The sequence below is a fragment of the Pinus tabuliformis genome, chromosome 8, assembly GCF_031772625.1.
Source record: "Pinus tabuliformis cultivar Carrire ecotype Pingquan chromosome 8, CPIR1, whole genome shotgun sequence".
Classification (NCBI taxonomy): Eukaryota; Viridiplantae; Streptophyta; class Pinopsida; order Pinales; family Pinaceae; genus Pinus; species Pinus tabuliformis.
This window is the reverse complement of record NC_142294.1, coordinates 1,315,382,579-1,315,404,437: the sequence shown is the minus strand read 5'-3', so window position 1 is coordinate 1,315,404,437 and position 21,859 is coordinate 1,315,382,579.

The window sequence follows — 21,859 nt, the reverse complement described above, 5'->3', positions numbered from 1 at the left end:
AGGTCTCCAACATCAAGGCATAGGTTGTATGCTTCCATTTTTAGCTTATTAATATATACATCTGATGTTCACTTTCCATAATTGTGTAAATGTTTATGCTTTTAGCTTAATACTCCTTGATATATTAAGTAGTTTATGTTTGATGTATCCCATATATGCTCTTGTATCTTGCATATCTCTTTGATATTTCTTGCAGGTACTCAGACATGAAGAACAAGTAAAGAGTGAGGCCTGGAACGAAAGAATCAAAGTCATCTCCAAAAGGATTGAGCAATTATCATTAGAGCGAGGTAGGTTTTTCCTTCTCTCTGCATTTGTTAAACATAAGCTAGGAAAGTGTATGTTAGTTTGTTTAGTTTTTTGATAGACCCACTCATTGGGCTAGAGGGATTGCCTTTTTCCATAGAGGGAATTTACTTTCACAACAAAATGGCAACTTTGCTGGGGACGCTATAGCCTCTTCATCCTCCTTTCTCATATGATCTCTTGATCATTTTGACCGACCATCGAGTTCTCAGTTAGTTTGAGTATTTATAGGTCTACACAATCACTGATTGCTACCTTAGAGTGCTAATTCTGGAGTGTTTGTGGAAATATTTTTATTTTTTTCCTTTTTCCTTTCCCAACGCATTTTTTGCTTTGACAGTCATGCTGACAATGCGTTTTATTTTGAAACAGTCGCGTTGATCCCTGTTACACAGTATTTTGTCACACCTCCCACACTTCCCTGTGACATACCACGAAGTGCCCAAAACATGACCACCATGCAATGTACTCATTCAGATATGCAGCTCAGATCCTCCCTAAAACACTGATTGGAAAATGCCTTGAGCTTCCCCTGAAGGAAATGGCTCTATAACCCTAATTTTAGAATCATCGCTCCTCTGATACTGAAAACTGCGATGGTCACTAGTTGCACTATACTCACCCCGCGATGTCATCACTATGTTGGCTTGGATACCCGCAATGATCCCTAAAAGGAAATTTTCCTAAAGAGGACAAGAAGCTTTGTGATCTAGAAGCTTCCAGAATGACGATCTGGAGGTTGTTCGGCGTGGATTAGGTCGAGTTCTTTCAATTTGGCCTTTTGGTCTTATCCCTATTAGCTACCTCCTTGAGATGAGGGCCTTCTCCTATCTTTGGAGAGCTCCTAACTCCCTTTCACTGCCTATATATTCATCCTCTCCCATTCCCAAATGGTTGGTCTTTGGCTATTTTCACCCTTATGCTGAGTTTGTGCCTATATGCTACTCATTTGGCTTGGAGAAGGAGTGCTCGGAGAGCTTGAGCTTGGAATTGGATATTCACTCAAGGAGAGATTATTGACATCAATGCTTGGTTGTATGCTTCCTCCTTTATTCTATTAATATATACAACTGTTGGTTCATTTTCCATAAATGTGTATATTGATGTATCATTTATCTTAACACTCCTTGATTTGTTAAGTAGGTTAATTTTGATTATGATATTTGTAATTGCATGCTTTGTTGTGTTCTATTCTCTTATGTAGGCATTTAAACGTTGTGAGCAGTAGGACTGAGCCTGTAGCACAAGTGATTCGAGGTATTCAACAAAGGAAGATGTTATAGCATCAGAATGAGGTAGGCCATCTTCCTCGTCTCCTATTTCAATTGTAACTTAGGAAAGTGTCCAATAGATTGTCATGTAGGTTGCCAGTCCCACTCATTGGGCTAGAGGGATCGTCTCTTTCTGCAAAGAGGATTTCCTAGACAAAATAATGGAGATTCCACTGGGGAATATATAACCCTTTCCATCAATTCCTTTAATCAGATCCTTTGACTAGTTAGACCAAACGTTGCTTTCTCGGCTTGTCTGCATCAGTCTGGGTTTATACCATCACTAATTACTGCCTTAGAGTGCTAAGTCTAGACTGTTTCTTGGAATATTTTTTTTGTTTTTTCCCATATTCCTCGCCCATCGTGGGTTTAGCTCTAATAGTCGCGCTGGCAGCATTAGTTTTTACCTATACAGTCGCGATGAAAAAAATTCTTCATTGTTTACCCACGCTGAAAATCATCACTACTTTTGCTATACAAAGTAGTGCTGATGACCCTGACCATCGTGGGTTTGGCTATGCAAAGCGATTATAAGCCAATCATCATGGGTTTTGGTATCTAAAGTAGTGTTGATACTTGAATGTGAGAATTTTTAAGGTTTCTTCCTTAGAATCCAGTGTGTCTTGGCCTCTAAGGTATTTTCCCATCCTATATGCTTGGATTTGTCAATTCTTTGATTGATTGTCTTGATTAATTTGCAAAATATGTCTCCTTGTACTAGTAAAAAAATGAGGTAGACATCTATTGAACATAGGTTTATCACTTTATCCAGACTCAATATACTAACTTACGAAAAAGGAATTGTTCTGAGTATACTATTAAGCCTTTGTTGCACTCGTTTATCAAACATGACAAAGGCCCCCCCCCTGGAGTTTCTCTTTAAGATATTTTCAAACTCTCTAAATATGAAAAGACCACCGATTTTACCCGTCTGGACTCCACCAAATTTACCCATCTAGACACACTAAACTTAATCAGATGGGGAAAAATTGGACAACACAGTGACTCAATATCTGAATTCGGGAAGATTTTTTGGCAGTAGTCTATCCCTTGAACATGGAACTCCCCTCAGAAAACATCTTTTTGTCAGCCTCTCACCAAAACTTACCATCTTATGAGTTTAGACTTCATACTCTAATGTTCCTGCAACCCTGTATCCTAACACTCTTTGGTGTTCATGAGTATAAGCTTCCCGATAAGCCTTTGTGTTGTGCCTTCTATTTTTCAAGGAATTCATTTATCCTTTGCTTCCTGTATCGAACATCCATCATATACTTCAAAATTTCCCTCCGTTTGTTTGACCCATTACTAAAAAATTATCTCCAAAACAATCATTCTTGACTCGTTTCATGTCAATTGATGTAGGACACCTCATTGCCTGCATTTTGACATATATCTTCCTATCGACTCCAACACTTTATCTAGGAAGAAGATCCAGAAACATATCAGTACCCTAGAACTTGTAGTCCTTAGTGGCAGGTTACCTTGCATTTGATTGGGTGTTTTCATCATTGGCTTCCAGTTGAATGATTATGCAAGTGTTTGACGACAACATCCTTCTCACACTCGCTAGATTGTACTAAGCATCTTGGAGACCATCATCCTTATCAGTTGATGCAAGTGGATGTTGGTGGCCACCCACCTATCCCACTTGGACCCCCACAATTTTCTCTTTCAGTTTTTCATTTTCCGTAATTGTAGCACAATTTACTATTTTTAGCAGTTTTTCGGGTCTTGAACTTCCGGAGCAGTTTTGAGGCCCTAAACGACGTTTTTTGGGAAATTTGGGAGAAACATGGGTCCATAGACTGATGTTGCTCTTCCAAAAGTTGTAGTTCTCAGATAGATCTTTCTAACGATCTATTCTACGCATCAAACGAAGATTAGGTGCCAAAGTTACGACCCTGGGAAGTTGATGTACCAACTTACCCAAAACAGGGCCCACAATTTGGTGTTTCATCTTCTAGGCTTAGGTTTTGGGATGTGAAGGGTTTTCCATTGTTTCTCAACAATAAATAGGCCTTTGAGCCTCATTGTAACATAGTTCAGAGGCATGTAGCCACCACATCTCTTCTCAGAGATACGCTACCATCCCCTAGCTGGTCTATTTCCATTTTTGTTTGTAAGCATATTTCAGTATTTTACATTAATGAAATGAAGTATTATTTCCACTGCATCTCTGTGTTTATGATTATCTATGTAATTTGTTGCGTTCCTGTTTAAATCCGGATCATCAGCGACCATCGTCACATATGTTAACATTTTTCATCATTGACTAGTAGTTAGACGATTTCTCACATGTTCGACTTCAACTCCTTTATTCACATGTGCATAAATATGTTGTTTAGATAAGCGATGACCAAGACCTTGGGTAGAGGCTTACATCACTCACCCTTGTTTCCTCTCCCAAGTTGTGTATATTGTTTTCAGAGACAGCTCGTCAGGTTGATCATATTATGACATAATTCGAAATTGTGCTTATTGGTGGACATGATCGTCATACCTCTTTTTTGAGAAATCACTCTGACACAACTACTGAGCATGTGAATGCCCGACTCAGGATATGATCTTATATTTTTGACATATGTGGCTTGTTTCAGGTCTCCTGCGATCCAGAAGCTCTAGTCCTCTCTCTCTATTTACTACAATACCGATAAAGTATTTTGGCCATCTTCTTCTTCTCTGACCTCACACTTTAGGGGGCATCTGTTATACAGGGAAATGACCTCCTCATCAACTCAGAGGAGAAAGACACATTGGTTGTAGACAAGACCTAAGTTACAAGACTATTTTCCAAGGTAACACACCCCAGAAATAGACAAGGAGAGTTATAACACTTTCCATCTCTTAGCCAAAGGCATTAGTCCCTAGTTTAATGCTCTATTTTTCCTAAAGGGCAGCATTACTAGATATTTATGAGATTCTGGAGGTCAAAGGGTGATTTGACTGATTGACACTCCGCTTTTCACTCAAATGTCAGCTTGAAAAGCAGGAAACATCTGCCTCTGGCATAACTAAGAACATTATTATTCCTAACAGAGTCTCACGAGAAGGGAAAGAGCAATAAAGTGAGGAAACATCCAAGCTTTTGCCTCAATGGATATCATCAAAGAATTGGAAAGGATCAACCTCTCTCCATCTATATATTGGAGGCTCGGTCATTGTGATAGAGGTCAAATGGTTGCTGAAACTTTGCAAGATATTTAGTATTGTTATGCTACCAAGAAGTTGAGAGAGAGAAAGAGTGGAGCTGAAGGACTAGAGGAGGCTTGATCCAGCCAAGATGGTTGTAATCATTCTTGTTCTATCTAATAATATAGATATGTTTATGTGTTGTCTACTTGATGGTGTCGATATTATATTCCTTCACATGTTGATTTGATTCCATGATTAATAAGTAGCTTAGATGCATGCTAACTTATATTCTCATATATTGATGTTTTGATTGTCAAGATTTATTTGTTGTAGGATATCGATTTGTCTTGTTTATGTGCATGTTCTGATCTAGGAGCTGGCGGAGAGGTCTTCCACTTCACCACATTGAGTTCTCCAATAGGGCTACACTAAGGACTGAGGTAATCCTTCTCCTTTTGCTTTGTCAATCATGGATTAATATGAATATATGTGTGTTTCTTTGTGACAATTGCAGCTAATCTTAAACAATTTTCCTTGGGTCCCGGGAAGACCCGAGAGGGTATTTCAACCACAACCACCCGTGCATTAATCCCTATAGCAGTTAGTTACTTCATTTCTAGTGAAGTTGTTAGCTAAGTCTAGATTTTTATACTAATCCATGAAACCTTCTTGGTCATATATTTGGGTTATTTCTAAATACAACATCAATAATTCTCCTACCTAAAATTGTTCAAAAACTTGCATAAATTTTGGTGGGCACCAACCATAATAAATTGGCATATTTGCATTTGTTTTTTTTACTACTACCTAAATTTATGCAAAGAAATGCATAAATAAAAGTGATCAATAACTCTCTGTAAATATGCTTATTTATGTGAATGTAAAGAATATCTCAAGTAACTCTTAGATTAATACCTATAACATTTAAAATAATCACTTTGCATAATAGAACTAATTTAGCATTATGAGGATCATTAAATTGCTTTAATTTTTTTATTCATTTATTATTGGTTCATAAAATTCTTAATCAATTATAACTATAAATTGTTCGCTTATAGATATAACTTAAAAATACCTATATTATCTTAATTCCCACCACTTAAACATTTTAAACTACATCATAATAATACCATCCCATCATTTAACCCTATAAATATATAATATAGTACATATTCCAATTGGATGTATCTATACATATCTAAACAACAAAAGTATAAACTAAAAAATTACTAAACTATACTATTTACATTATTCTTAATTATGATAAAAATGTCTTTACAATCCAAATTTTATCCGTTTAAAATATTTTACTAAGATCTTACACTAATAATAACCACCATCTGCGATATATATATATATATATATATATATATATATATATATATATATATATATATATATATATATATATATATATATATATATATATATATATATATATATATATATATATATATATATATATATATAACGCAAATTATGTCATAGTTAGACCTCTGTAAATTAAAATAATTGTCAAATCAAGTTCCTCATTAATCTCGTGCCACAGTGCCAGTATATATATTTCACATTTGGAGAAAGATCATACTTACAGAACCCACATTCGTTGAGTAAGAATTCCAAAATAGGGTATGTGTTCGAGCTTGGGTATATAGCAAGTAAAAAATGAATAATAAGACAATTAAGTCTATTCAAAATTTGTCCAAGGAGTTTACTTTCATTCATTTTTTATGTTGCCTTGTTTATAACCCAAATCTTCATGCTTAAGGAAATTATATGGTTCTTTGTCAACACTATGAAACTAGCTTCTTAGTCAGTTATGGTTTTTTCTTTGAATATTAAGTATAGACCAATTACTCTAAGATGCCAATGTACTTGAAAGATTGCTTCCATATTTTATTGTTAAGTTCGAAAAATGTATTTGCATGGAAATGGTTACATCATACCATCCTAAGTCATTAGCTAAAACCTGTGTTAAGTGCATTTGTCCAAAGATATAAAAGAAGGCATAATTTACTGTTATTATGAGCAAAGGCATGTGAAGGTGGTCTTGATAATTATTCAAATGTTATAATAGGTCCTACCATATCAAAAAAAATTCTCTTCTTCAAAGGGAGAACCAACAATTGTTAGAGTATGACAACAATTTAATTAAAATACAATGAAGCAAAAAACAAAAATAGTTCATTTGAGTAAATTTTGTCATAGTTACTCTAACAGTGTTGGTTTATGAAACCAAATGATAGATATCAAAACTAGTGTAACTATGCATATTTCATTTATGAAACTCGAGAGATTGAGAACGCTGGTAAGCCTAATTGTAAAAATTTAAAATATTCTCTTGATAAGAAAATCATTGCCTTGCTCGTAGATGTTTCCTTGACAAATCATCAAGGTTTAACCACATAAATTATTTGCATATTATTTGTTTCAGTCATTATTTGTCTGTCTTAAATGCTTGTACATACTGTGAAGACTAGCACATGGTATCAAACCATGGTTAAAGAAGCAAATCAATTTTTTTTGTGAGAGTTGTTGTCAGGTGGAGCCACAAATTTACAAGTATGAATTCACATTAAGCAAATATTGGGCATGTCGAGAAAGAGTTGATCATTGGGCACATCAAGCATGAGTAGACTACAGTGGAGGTTGAGTGGGTCTGGGCTTAAGTCAAACCAAATATGGACACTAAGTTCGAGCTACAAATGTCATTAAAAAGAAAAAATAAAAGAAAAAAGAGGTGTCGCATAGTCGAAGAGGACTCCTTGGAGCACGTAGTGGAGGCCCACACACAGAAATAATTCAATGCAACAACAAAACCAAGTCGCAAATCAAAACTCGTCCAATTTGGAATATGTGCAATATAAGTAAACCCTAGCCACAAATTAAAACTCATGGAGTCAATGAAACCTACGGTTGTAAAGCCAAAGAGAGCTTGAGCAAGTTGAAGCCAAGTCCAGTTTAAAAGCAACAAGCAATAAATTAGATGTACCTATTTTTAAAATTTCGTGGTGTTTAAGTAAATTTTTTGGTGAACTCAATAAACACTAGTGGATAATTTTTTTAAGGGGTACACACACATATATCAATGAATTTTTCAATAAATTAAGCATGGACTTGTGTGTGTTAAGTATTTAAAGAAATTGTGGGTTTTTTTCTATAAAAACAAAGTTTCTAAAATGATTTCAAAATAGGGTTTTGAATTCATGAAGAAAGGTGTGTATATACATATTTTTTTAATTGTGTAAATGATAATAGCAAATGTAACAAATACTAAATTTCAAGTTGAAAATTTTAATGGATAATTTATTTTTTTAAATGTGTGACACTTAAAATGAGGGATTTGTTAGTGCAGTAAAAGTTACAAAAGGCATTAGACAAAAGGAGGAAGAAACTTGCAACAATGACCGATGAAGAGTAAAAAAATATGGATTTTGGAGTCCTCAGTACAATTTAGTTATGTCTAGTTGATGATATCTTCTTTAACATCATTGGCGAAGCAACAATAGCAAGCTTATGGACCAAGCTAGAAGGTATTTACATGACAAAGTCCTTGACGAATCAAATTTATTTGAAGAGGTAGCTATATAGTTTGAAAAATGAAAGAAGGTACAAAAATTGTAGATCGCTTGAATGTGTTTAATAATATCATTTTACAATTGTATTGTATGGATGTTATAATCAATGGTGAAGATGAGGTAGTGACATTGTTGTGTTCATTGCCTAAATTGTGGGATAATTTAGTAACTTCAATTAAATTGAAACTCTTGAATTTGATTCTATTGTTGGATATTTTTTGTCTAAGAATATGAGAAGGAAATTAAGTATTGAAACCTCCACACCATAAGCAATGGTGGTTATAGGTCGATCCAAAAAAGAGGAGAAAATTCAATGGTACATCCAAATCAAAGTCTAAAGGCAAAAAGAGAAAACTCAAATGTTGGTACTGTAACAAGGTTGGGCATCTCAAGAAGGATTGTTGGAAGAGACAAGAATCCAAAGATGACTTCAAAAATGAGGAAAAATCGGTTGAATCAAACTCATGTGTGATTTATGAAGTTTTGTCTAATATCAGTAATGTTCCTCAATACTATGAAGATTGGATGTAAGATTATAACAGTTTTCATCATATGTGTCCTCACATAATTTGGTTTTCTTCATATGAAGAAGTTGATGTTGGAAATTTTCTTACAGGTAATAACATTTCTTATAAGATTGTCGGTGGAAAGTGTCAAAATTAAAATGTTTGATGGTATTATAAGAACATTAAAAGACGTTAGACATGTGCCTAAACTAAAGAAGAATATAATTTATTTGGGAGCTTTGTATTCTGGTGTTCATACGTTTATAGGTCAAGTTGAAGATTGAAGGTGTCCAAGGGCACTTTAGTGGTCATGAAGGCTACTAAGACAACAAACATTTTCACATTGGATAGAAGTACTTAGATCAACAAAGAAGTTATATCATGTTAAGAGGCAGATAAATGCACTTGTTTTGGCATAAACGATGGGGTCATATGAGCAAGAAAGGACTATAGGTACAAATGAACCATAAATTACTTCCAAATTTGAAACTTTTGAATTTGAATTTCTAAAAACAATGTATATTTGGAAATCAATGTAGACAAGAATTTAAAGCAAGTAGTCATGTTAGTAAAGGAATTCTTGATTATATTCATTCTGATATTTGGGTACCATCCCCCACTATTTCCTTTGAAGAACCATCATATGTTGTAATATTTATGGACGATTCCTCTAGAAAAGGTGTGGTTTTATATTTTGAAAAGAAAAGTTGATGTTAATACATTTAAACAATTTTTAGTAATAGTTGTTGGGCATGAAATCGCCCCCATGGCATGTTTTAGGGCTCAAAGCCCATGTTTTGACCAAATGATGTTGTAAAACCCCACGAATTGCAGGCGTGGAAAGTATGTTAGAGTCATAGGGTTGTCCACCCTAGTTTTGGATGTAATGTCGACCTACCCATGGTCTGCGGACCATGGGATTGTATAAATAGAGCGAGGCTCTAAGTGAAAGGAGAGAACAAGTCGAAGTGATTGAGTCGCAAGTGAAAAGAGTGTCTTGGGTCGTAGAGTAGGAGAAGGCTCTGTAGTTGAGTGCGCAAAGGCTTAGAAGTCCGCAGCTGAGTTCGGGACCCGTACAGCTGAGTGCGCAAGGTGGAGTCGAGTCTGTAACTGAAGAAGAGAATAATAAAGAGAAGTTTTATCCAAATTCTGTGTATCTGTTCTTGAGTTCTTACATGTTTAATATCAAGTGCAAATATACTGTTTATTTACTGCGCACACCTATATGAATTATTTATATTGCTAAGTATAACTTAACGCATACAAGTAGGCTAAGTTAAATCAACTAATAGTGGAATACTAGTAAGGGCTTGGGTAATAACAGTGTTCGGAACCTGAAAAGGGTTGTGCGAAGGCAGCATCTCAGGATGTGTGGTACGGGTAAGTGCGTGTAGTGACGTGCACAGGGTTGAACCGCGGACCACTTGAACTCATCAGAAATCTCCAAGGTGCAGAAACCTGGTTCTAGCACCCTCCCATACTACTTCGGGTGAGACCTCAGTCCGCGCTCTGTAGACTATTACTGAAAGGGCCACTAGTACCGCGATTTGTTTGGCTAAATCACCTCTGAACCTAGGTCAGACCCCAACAAGCCAACAAATGGTTTCGTTGCCGGGACTGGGATCTGCATAAGGGATGTCTGATGTCGTGTCACTAGAATCCGTCAAAGAAAGAAATTGAAGGGTGGTTGGACAGACTTGTTCATGAGTTCGCGGCGCAGGAAAATAGGAATCCATGGGTACCGAAGGAACAGTGGTTAGAGAGCTACTTATATACGGAAATCCATGAAATTTTCTTTGCATCCTTCCCCTCTGAGTTGTATGTGTGGATCACGAAGCTAGCAGATAGTCAGGGAAGGTGTAGGCTCGACAAACCTATTTTGTGGACTCCAGAGTTGGTGCACAAACTAGAAGCATCAGAAGATAAGATCGCGTGCATTGTGGACCATTGGCTCGATCGAATTATAGGAGGGTTTATCATCAAATTCGTCATAGACACGTCAGTCACAACGAGGCAGAACGACGCTTCCTCAAAGGACCGCGAGGTAAGTACATTAAATCTTTGAACACTTGGATTAAAATTCTACTATGTAAAAAGCGGGTTATGCAAATAAATTGATGTTTGGGGCTACGCGAAGTGGGAGGATTTATAGAAACAAAGATAGCACAGAGATAGAAACTAGCCCCTTGATTTCGCCTCGGCGAGAAAGCGAGGAAGAGCTCATGAAAGTTTCACCAAGAAGTGCGATCAGTCTGATAAGGCAACGAATTCTCCGCATACCACCCCCACCCACACCACCACTAGCTTCACCATCTTCACCCCCATATTCATCCACACCACCTCTGCCAACACCACAGTTCAATATGGCGAGCACGATAAAATTTTTGGTGTTCAAAGGAGTAGGGAACAAAGATCCGGACCAATTTTGGTTCATGGTAAAGGCTGTATGGGAAGCGCAAGGAGTCACAGATGACAGCATAAAGAAGGAAACACTTGTAAGCGCGTTGTAGGAATGTGCACTAATGTGGTACATTAAGCATTCTAATGACCATCCAAACACGGGGATCGCAGATATCCAGGCTACGCTGAACAGGGAATTTAGCAGGCCAAAATCAAAGACACAGTCAATTATCAGGTTTAAGGAAATTGCGATGCTTCCAGGTGAGACCCCTTGGGAGTTGGATCAGAGATTGAAGGGTATGATTCATGAAGCTAACATGACCTTGACAGATGGGCAGCACCGCACATGGTTTGTAGCGTCACTAACACCGCGTTTAAGGACCGCGCTGTCACAACAAAATTTTTAATAGTGGCTACATTAGAATTAATAGCATTAGAAGGTTTGAAAGAATAGTGACAAAGCCAAGTTTTCAATTGTTGAATGATTTTTACTTTGATAACCAATCTATTTGGATGCACAAGATCTCTTAAACAATGGAATGAATGTACACATATAACCTTTTGTAGTTCAATTGATAAGATATCATATAGTTGCAACAAATAATTATATAAACCACAATTAAACACACATGAAGCATTCCCAAAATCAAGCTTGAATTGTATATCATAGTGTACAAAATACCATGCTAGAATTAAAAGAAAGTAGCATGCATTAAGAACCATGCCATTCTACTTTTTGATGGGATATGGTGACAAAACACCTAGACTACAATATTATTGATCTCTTTTTCTTAAGCCAAGGATTAACATTGAGTGGACCCTTCATGGGGAACCAAAGAGTGTTCTCCTTCATTTTTAAAGAGGTGTTATTCCTCTATCTTACATATAATTAATATTTATTAGAGGAATCAAGAATCATCAACAAGAATGATAGTGTGAGAAAAATATAGATTCTAATATGATATTTAGAAACAATGCCCCATCTCGCACTCACATTCAAAGTGAGAAAGGAACATAAAATCTTAAAGGATTGAAGATTAACATAATGGTTAGAAACACTTAAATTTTTTCCTCCATTTAAACACACTTAATAATTAGATTATTATCAATTCAAAAATTTATAACATGACTCGACTGTAAAAAGAATGCCTCATGAATTTTTTAAATGCCAAATAAATATCCATCCTATTTGCATCTATGGAAGAAGGAAAATAAGACGATGACAATGTTCAAAATAACAGATGTTAAACTTCTTCATAAATTTTTGAGAAGAGTATGAAAGGAATGCATACTCAAGGTTACACATATCCAAACATTCCTATATAGTCTAAAACTATTTATCCTCTAATTAATCTCTTGAAAAGCTCCAAAATTCAAATTCCCAAAGAAAAGTACTATAAAATTTGTGACCATTGTAACAATCTAAATACAAGCTACTAAATTCGTATAGGTGGCATGAAAGCCCGTGTGAATTAGGCTTGCAATATTTGAGAGAACATAACTAGGGTGGTATCAACCCCAACATTGTAACCCTTAATATTGGTGAAAGAGAAACAAACATGCAAAATGGCTGAATAAAAGGGATAGAGTGATACATGATATCTATGGATCAACCAAAAATGGTTTTCAAGGTGTTTCCCTTTTGAAACAATGAACATATTGACAAGGGGAACTAACCCGATCGTAGCCCCAATTAGATATTCTTTCGTTTGGAATGGCTAATTCTGACGGGTTTTAAAGGACCCTGTAAATTGTTATCGGTGTTGAAAGATTGATCCCCGGAGGAAGACTTCCATTAAATCAACAAAAGAAATAGCTAACATGTATGTATCAGATCCTATCTATATTGATTCTAACTACTTATGTTAGTCCTAACTATTCTAATCTATCCCACAGGAGCATAACAAAAGGGGATTAAACATCATATAAAGATTCCAAGTCCAAATGAATCAATTACTGGTTCACAGATGAACAAGGCTGTATTAAATCTTAATTGAAATCTAATTACTCATACAGGAAGACACGGTCATTTCCATACAAATAAAACTTGCAACTGATGTTTAACAATGTTTCGAATCAGCGACCGCTCATGAATTAACCATGGAAACAAATTATATTTGAAGAACCAAGACTAGTCACGAACTGTCTGTTATCAATATGCACAAAACAAAACACATTTATATTTATGCCAGCAACAACACCCGGATTATAAACACATGAAAGAAGAGGAAAATAAATCTGAAACAAAAGGCTCCTTCTTGACCCAAACAGTCTTCTTTATTCGCACAATAAATCAAAGTTGTTCTGCCCAAAAAAAAGTATTTCCCTCATCTTCGGAGGTAATATTTATGCAGAAGGAGCTGAACCTCGGTCTTCCCCTAAATTTTCACCTCCCTTCTCTTTTCAATATACAAATCAAAATATACAGATGTAGAACAGTTAGTGTAACCGCTGACACGTTGATGTTACATTTGTTGGAGCGTTCTACTTCCTGGGGGGGAATGAATAGATGCCGATGGAAAGGAGAATGACTGCATGTCATCTCTTCATGATGAAACCCGTGACAACTTCATTTTCAGAATACACAGGAAATGCGTGGAAACCCGACCGACAATGCCAAAGGCTGGATCTTTAACTAAAAAACACCCGCATATATGAACTCTTCGGATCCGCTCATGCGTCTTTTAATCCTCACCTATAGAGATAATTAACATTAGCTTTATGATTATGAAAAATATGATAAAAACGTCTAAGAACAAATCTTTCCCTCATTAAAACTTTATAAAATGATAAGGCGTATTGAAATCAAAAGGAGCGAGTGTGAAAGAACCGGCCCCTGGTTCAGCCAAGGTTGTGATGCGATGGAGTTGCAATCGCACATCACAGTGGGAAATCACATGCAACATCACCCTATCGTATTTTCCTTTGAAAACCCGGACCACAACATTTTATCGGAATACACGGGAAAACATGGGAAAACCCGCGACCGGACCATAAGGCCAGACTTCAAATCCTATACACCCAGATCTATAGTTATCGTCGGGTCCGCCATATGGTATCGCACCTTATGTATAAGTGCTAGACTCTGCCGATTGCGATTTGCGATTGGGGAAGCGGACCCAAAAATATATGCGTTGCTGTTAATAGTTTCGACGGGTCTGCCATATGGGATTTTCCTTTAAAAAACCGGACCATAACATTTTATCGAAATACACGGGAAAACACGAGAAACCCACAGTTTGACCATAAGGCCTGACTTTGAATATTATGCACCCAAGTCTATAGTTATTGTCGAGTCCGCTAATCGCATCACACCTTATGTATAAGCCTCGGGTTCCGTCGATTGCGATATGTGATAGGCCGAACCCGAAAATATATGTATTATGCTTGATAATCCTGGCGGGTCCGTTGTTCACATCGCGCATTATGTATGACCATAGAGTTCCGCCGATTGCAATCTGCGATGGGCTCCAGACCCGAAAATGTATATGCTGCGCTTAATAATATCGGCGGGTCCGCCATATCACGGAATGCCTTGTGTATGGGGCTCGGGTTCTGCTGACTGCGATTTGCGATTGGGGATCGAACTCGAAAAATATATGTGCTATGATTAATAATATCGGTGGGTCTGGGGAATCGTGGAACATTGAAGCTTGGGCCGATGCGCGAGTTTAAAGTGTCGATTGCGATATCCGATGCGACCAGAGACTTGATCGCATCGCAATTATTCATGAGAGACAGGCCTTTGCCCTTAATCAAAGCAACATGCAATATGGTATGTAATGAGACGACAAATGATTGTAATAAGTGATAAAATCATGCAATATGTGTGAAGACTGAGGCAAGGTGGAAAAGGTAATATTTACGTGCATGTGGAGTGTTTCTATTTCTAAAGCATTGCTATAGAAATAAGGATGCAGTAGAAGGTTTATGAGGATTGAATAAGTCCCGATGAAAGATATGAATAAAAGGCTAGACCAGGTTACAAATGAATCCTACTGCAGAGGTTTATTAAGGGGGCCTTGAACATTCAGCTTAGAAGACATAATTCCATGTAACACTCCAGTTAGAAACGAAAGGTCAAACGTCATAGCGGGCCTATTCAAATTTTCCACTAGAGCAGGTCTTAGTAGGGTGGTGGTTGTGGCCACAACAAATGGTGAACTGCTAGGCGAACCAATTATCTTTGTTACCAAATAAACCTTGAATCAATAGAACATCAGGGTGTTAAGATAAAATTGAAATGCAAACTGTATAGACGGACAGGCAGGGGTTCCACTTCAGCATTAATCGCTTCAGGCGGGATAAAGACAAATAGCTTCTACTTACTGATAGGGCTTTGACAGGCATTCTCCAATGGTAGTATTATGGGATTTATTGACCTTCCCTTACTTGTTTTCTACTTTCAAATCCTTTCGGGGCCATCACTGGTCTATCAATACCTGTTTAGGTGTGTACCTCAGCTCTTTATCACTCATCAAACTTGATGTAGATATGTGTATCTACACTTTATGTAAAAAAAATAAAAAATTAGTGCTATACCTTCGTATGATCGAATGCGGCGCAGTCATGGCTCATGCCATATTTTTAAGCCACTTAAGCAAGGTTGGGCTTGCTATGTCAACCAGTACTCTGAGCCCAGCAACAATCCCTACTCCAACCGGCTTCCCAAACAACTTGTCCTTCCAGATTGGCACAAGGACTCGACATTTCATTTTCTTTTAAATAAGTCCTTCCAGATTTAGGCACAGGGACTAGAGCACAATTGGATTTGCCATAGGATATACGACATCGAGCTTATCCCATAAATGAGGTTTAATTGTAGATGACAGATATTGGAAATTTTAGTGTGGTGGACGGGACCAATGGAGAATAACTGCAAACCTTACAGGCAAGTATAGGCTAGGTCTGAGTGGGATTTTTAAAATGCAGCGTCCTGCCATGCCAGTCTAGCTGTGGTTACACATTTTTTTGTTTTATAAAGATGCCCCTACATGCTCCAGGTATCCAGGTTATCAACAAATCCTACCTAGTCCCCAACAGATGCCAATGAGTGGCTCTGATTTGAATTTCACCGCTGATTTTCTAGTTCTCGTAGGCTCGTTGAAAGTTGGCTTGATTTGTAAGGTAACAATGAATTTAGGATTGGCAGACTCATCAGCGGGTTACTGAGGGAGGAAAAAAGTTGAAGGTGGGGAATGAGGGAAATCTGAAGAGAGTTATAAAGGTGAAAACGAGACTGAAGGACCGAAATTAATTGGCTGAAAAGGACTGAAATTCGAAACTGAAGGAAAATAAACTTTGCAAAAAAAACAGGAAAGGGTAGGACGAAAATGTAACTAAGCTAACAACAAAATAAAATGAATCCTAACCTACTCAGGAGGTAACCACCATGTGGTGGCTATTGGAAGTATCTCTTAAGATGTTGGCCATTAACAGGGAGTTTTTCAGTTTCTCCCTATAAAGTTTTCAATCTGTAAGTTCCCTGACCAATTTTTTCTTCAACTTGGAATGGGCCTAGCCATAAGTGTTGGAATTTCGTGTGCTTACCTTTTGGCTCACTCAACTTGTCCCAATTCAAGACTAGCTCTCCTACTTGGTAATCTTTATCTCCTGCCAAATGAAAATAAAACCATCTCTTCACAATCATTTGGTGATTTCTAAATTTATTTCTGCCTTTATCTCTCAATTCCTCCAACCTCACCAGATGGTTGATCCTTTTTTGAAGTAAGGCTGAAGGGGTCCCTCTCGAGGCTTGGGAGAGCTGTAAAGAGGGAAGGGTAACGTTAGGAGGCAAGATGGCTTCCTGTCCGTAGATAAGGAAGTATGGGGAGCTTCCTAATGCTACTTTTGGGGTGACCCTATCGGCCCAAAGGGCGTTTGTTAGAGCATTGTGCTAGTTCCTCTGGTTGTCGGTGACAGATTTACAGATTATGCGGATGAGGTTTTTATTTGAGGACTTTGCAACTCAATTTCCCTGGGGGTAATAGTTTAATGCATACCTTATGTGAATTGATTTATCGATAGCAAATTCAGTCAATTTTTGTGATGAAAAGTAAGAATCATTATCAAATATGAGAGCGTCACGGATGCCAAAATTGTTGATAATAAATTTCTCAATAAAAGATATTACCTCGTCTTCGTTAACCTTTTGAAGTGGGATGGCTTCGGTCCATCTGGTGAAGTAGTCGATTGCTATGAGTATATACTTATGTTGATGTGAAGAGTTTGGAGTGATCTCACCTATGACATTGAGGCCCCATTGCTGGAATGGGTGATAAACCATAGCAGGTTTGAGGGGAATGATTAGATTTCTTTCTTGTCCTGCGGAAGTTTGACATACCTTTCAATTCCAAGCGTAGGCATGCGAGTCTCTGAACACTGTGGGCCAATAATATCCAGCACTTAATATTTTGTGAGCAGTGGCCTCTCCTCCATAGTGACCACTTGCTGGGCCGTTGTGCATTTATTTCAAGACATGATCATCATCATCCTTTTCCAAACACTTCATCCAAACTCCATCATAATTGTTTCTATATAATGTGTCATTAGCCAAGTGATTCTGATTATATTCCAATCTGAGTGCTCTCCTTTGTGATGCATCCATGTGCTCAGGACATGATCCCTATGTTAAATAAAAGCGTATGTCGTAATACCATGACTCAGGGTCCAAAGGGACTTCCGACGTTTCGTGCTCACACATCAGCGTCTCATTAATCCATAGGGGCTCCTCCTTGAATTCTACTTGTGCATTATGTATGCTATGCACTTCTGGTTCTTTGGATGCCCCTTCCTTATCCGCCAAGGCTTCTACCGTGAGCTCGCACAATCCCTGCCCTCGAACTATCTTCGCCAGCTTAATCTTGAGGTCGTATTCTTGAAGGGTGGTTATCCAATTCCCTCTTTGTTCACCCATTTATTTCTGCACGAAGAGGGCTCTTACAACAGGGTGGGGAACGATTACTTTAGTCCTGGCCTTTAATAAATAAGGGCAGAAATGTTTTACGACTTTAAAAACCGCAAAACCTTATTTCTCCACGTCTGGGTAGTTCAGTTCTGCTCCCTGGAGATTAGAGCTCATATAAGAAATAGGGACTTTGTTTCCATCATCATTTTTTTGGGTGAGGATTATGGCATATGAAACATCAGAAGCGAAAGTGTACAAGAGGAATTCCTTGTTGAAATCGGGGTTGACCAATGCAAGAGCTTCTGCGATGGCCTCCTTAATTCGCTGAAACGATTTCTTAGCTTCATCGCTCCATCTATACACAACGTCTTTCTTCATCATTATCTGCATGGGATGCACTATTTTTGCGAAATCTGAAACGAATTTCCTAACGAAATTAATTTTCCCAAAGAAAGATTGTATTGCCTTTTTATTTGCAGGGGTTTGTATTCTCATGATGGTCTCTATTCTTCCAGGATTAATAACAATCCCTTCTTTAGAGAGGATATGACCCAATAGTTTCCCTTCTGTAACTGCAAAGATGTTCTTCTTGGTATTCAACGATATTCTGTATCTTTGGCATCTTTCGAAAATCTATTTCAGGTGATAAATATGATCCCTTTTGCGATACGAATACATAGTAATGTCATCCATGTACACTACCACTGATCTGTTAATCAATCCTTGAAAAGCTATGTACATAGCTCTTTGAAATGTGGCACCCGCATTAATAAGTCCAAACGGCATTTTACGGTATGCGTAAGTGCCCCATTTAATGTTGAAGGTTGTCTTAAGCTGATCTTCTTTCGATATCGACACTTGATTATATCCCGAAGAACCATCCAATAGGTACAACATTTCAAACCCAAAAACAAACTGAAGAATGTGTTCCATAGAAGGGATTGGATAGTTATCTTTCTATGATGCTTTGTTCAGGTTTCTGAAATCGATACATAATCTGATGTCTCCATTTTTCTTTCTTACTGGCACAAGATTGGCTACCTAGCCGGTGTGCCTAACAGGAAAGATGATTTTGGCATCCAACATTTTGTTTAATTCTTTAGTCACCAAGGTTCCAGGCTTGGATGCATCTTGCGAAGCTTTTGTTGGTATGGCATAACATCCTTCTCCAACGGAATCACATGTTGCATAACGCTGGTATCAAAGGTTTTTAAGTCACCATATGTCCATTCAAAGACATCCTTGTATTCTTTAAATAGGTTAACAAACGCAACCCTTTCTTGTGGAGAGTATCCTAAGCCAAATTGAGATTTTTTGGGTCTTTTTTGGTTCCAAGGTTGACTGACTCATACTTCATGGATGAGCTATGCATTTTGTAGTTAGTCGGATTCTTAAATTTATCATGCAGGTCATTCAAGTGCTCCATCTTGACAACTAACTTGGGAATTATATTGGACTGATCTTTTCCCTCATCTTCATTCTCAGTCATAAGCCTGTCATGCTCCTTTTCATCAATGAGTGCATTTTTGAATGTCTTCTCGTAGTGCAGGAACTCAAGGATTTGCTCATCATCTTTGAATACCTGCCAATTTGAGATGTTATCAGGAACAGATGGTCTGAAAATCAATTTAAAATAATATTTATTCTTGTTTAATCTAATATCTAGAAAAAATTTCGCAGCCATACCATCCATCAGATCGGCATATTGATTTTGCCCTCGAGGTATGTATGTGATATTGAAAGAATCAAAATTGTCAATTAAGCTCCATACCTCATGTTGGTATCTTACCAGGTGTGGTGAATTGCAGTGTATCCTTTTCCTTACTTGGTCCACAATTATCTGTGAATCACCCAAAACTTTAAGATTTTTTACCTTCATATCAATGGATTTTTTTAGGTCCTACAGTAAACCTTTTTATTTTTCCGTGTTGTTGGTGCACGCGAACTCCAACTGGCTATCCATCAAATGTTGGTTCCCTTGCAGGTCAATGAGAATGCTCCTAGCACCTGCACCTTCAAGGCGGTTAGAGCCATCAAAATAGAGTGTCCAACATATAGAATCTAATGTTACATCAATTGAACTGCTTTCTACGAAATTAGTCCTATCATCTACTATGATACAGGGTAATTCATCACTTGGATTGTTGGGGAGAGCTTCCAACTGTGTGTTTATTGCAGTTTCTTCAACTGTCTCTGCATGGAATTTTCCAAAATAAGTTTCCATGGCACAAATGTCGAAACTATACTTCCCAAGGATAGATTTGGTAAACATTATAGGTTCATTGGGACCGTTTATTTCTGTCACCACATACTTCATGTATCTTTCTCAATCAACTCTCAGCTTATCACCTTTTCCTTCTGAGGTAGCAAGAGACGAGACCAATCGGTTGAGAAATATCCATTCAGTTTTGCTGACCAGTCCCTACTAAGAAGCATTCCATAAGCCTCGGGTATGTCGACTACCATTATGTCAATGACTTGTGAGTATGTGGTTTGTCAGCCATCGAATCAACACATCTTTCAATTCCCCAATTACTTTCACATTCGTTCTGTCCAATTGCATAATTTGAGTTCCAGTTTTCTCGGGTATCGCATGAAGTCTTTTAGCAACAGCATAAGGCATAACAATGGACAAGGAACTAAAATCTACCAAGCAATTGTGTACGTTCATGTTGAATATTTCAAATGTGATAAGGAAAGGTGGAGTCATGGATTTTGATTTCCTTCCTATCATGGCCGCACTGACACCATGGGAGGTTCGATTCATTTTTGACATAGTGGCTTCCATATCTGATGGTGTTTGGGTTGTACTGGGGGTACTAACAGGTCTGAATGCTGACTTCTTGGTTTGGTTACTCAGATTGGTGGGAGATTTGCAATTTCGTTCATTTATAGCTTTCAAAAGGAGATCTCTTTGTTGTGTTAACTTTAAAAAATCGAAGTATGTGATATTAGCTCAAGATTTCTTAAGATCATCCACAATGTTGTAATCAATGTTATAAACAGGGTAGGGCAGAGTAAACATACCTGTTTTTCCATTCTTAGGTGGGATTTTACCATTTTGAGTCACCTTAGTTGCAGTCGAAGATGTATTATCTTTATGTGGATAGTTCACAACTGGAGTACTCTTGGAATCACCACTAGGTCTACCCTTCTCAATAGGAACTTTAGGAGCGGATGCCTTCAAAGGGTGAACATCTTTCTTTGTCTGGTCTACAGGCTTCATCACGCCCGCAAGTGGCCCTTTACTTCGTGTGTGGATTTCATTAGTGTGGATTTTTGCCGTACTACCTCCTTCGTTGTCATCGTTCTCATTTGTATAGAAATCCCACAGTACATTGATTTGAGATTCTTCGTCCAAGGGCTCTTCTACTTGGTATTCTTCCTCATTTTCTTGTTCTGGCTCCAGCTCCACTATAGGTTCTTCTTTGTTAAGGAGTGATCTGATAAGAGCCAGCTCTTCCATATTTAAATTCCCTTCATTGGGTGGAGCAGGCAATGCAAGTTGACCATGACCACCTTCTGTCTTCTTATGATAGAAAGGTTTGAAGGATTTTCTGTTGTTATAATCTCCTCCATTCCCACTTGTACTCTCTCCATAATTCCTTTTCATATCGATGACTGTGTTCGTCAATTTCTTAATGATCCGATGCAAACCTTCCACATCTGTGGTGTCCCTTTCTTTGACCTCAGCCACTTTTTTAGCACTCCCATTATTCTTCTTGGATGACTGAGAGGCTTTCTTTCCTTCGGTCG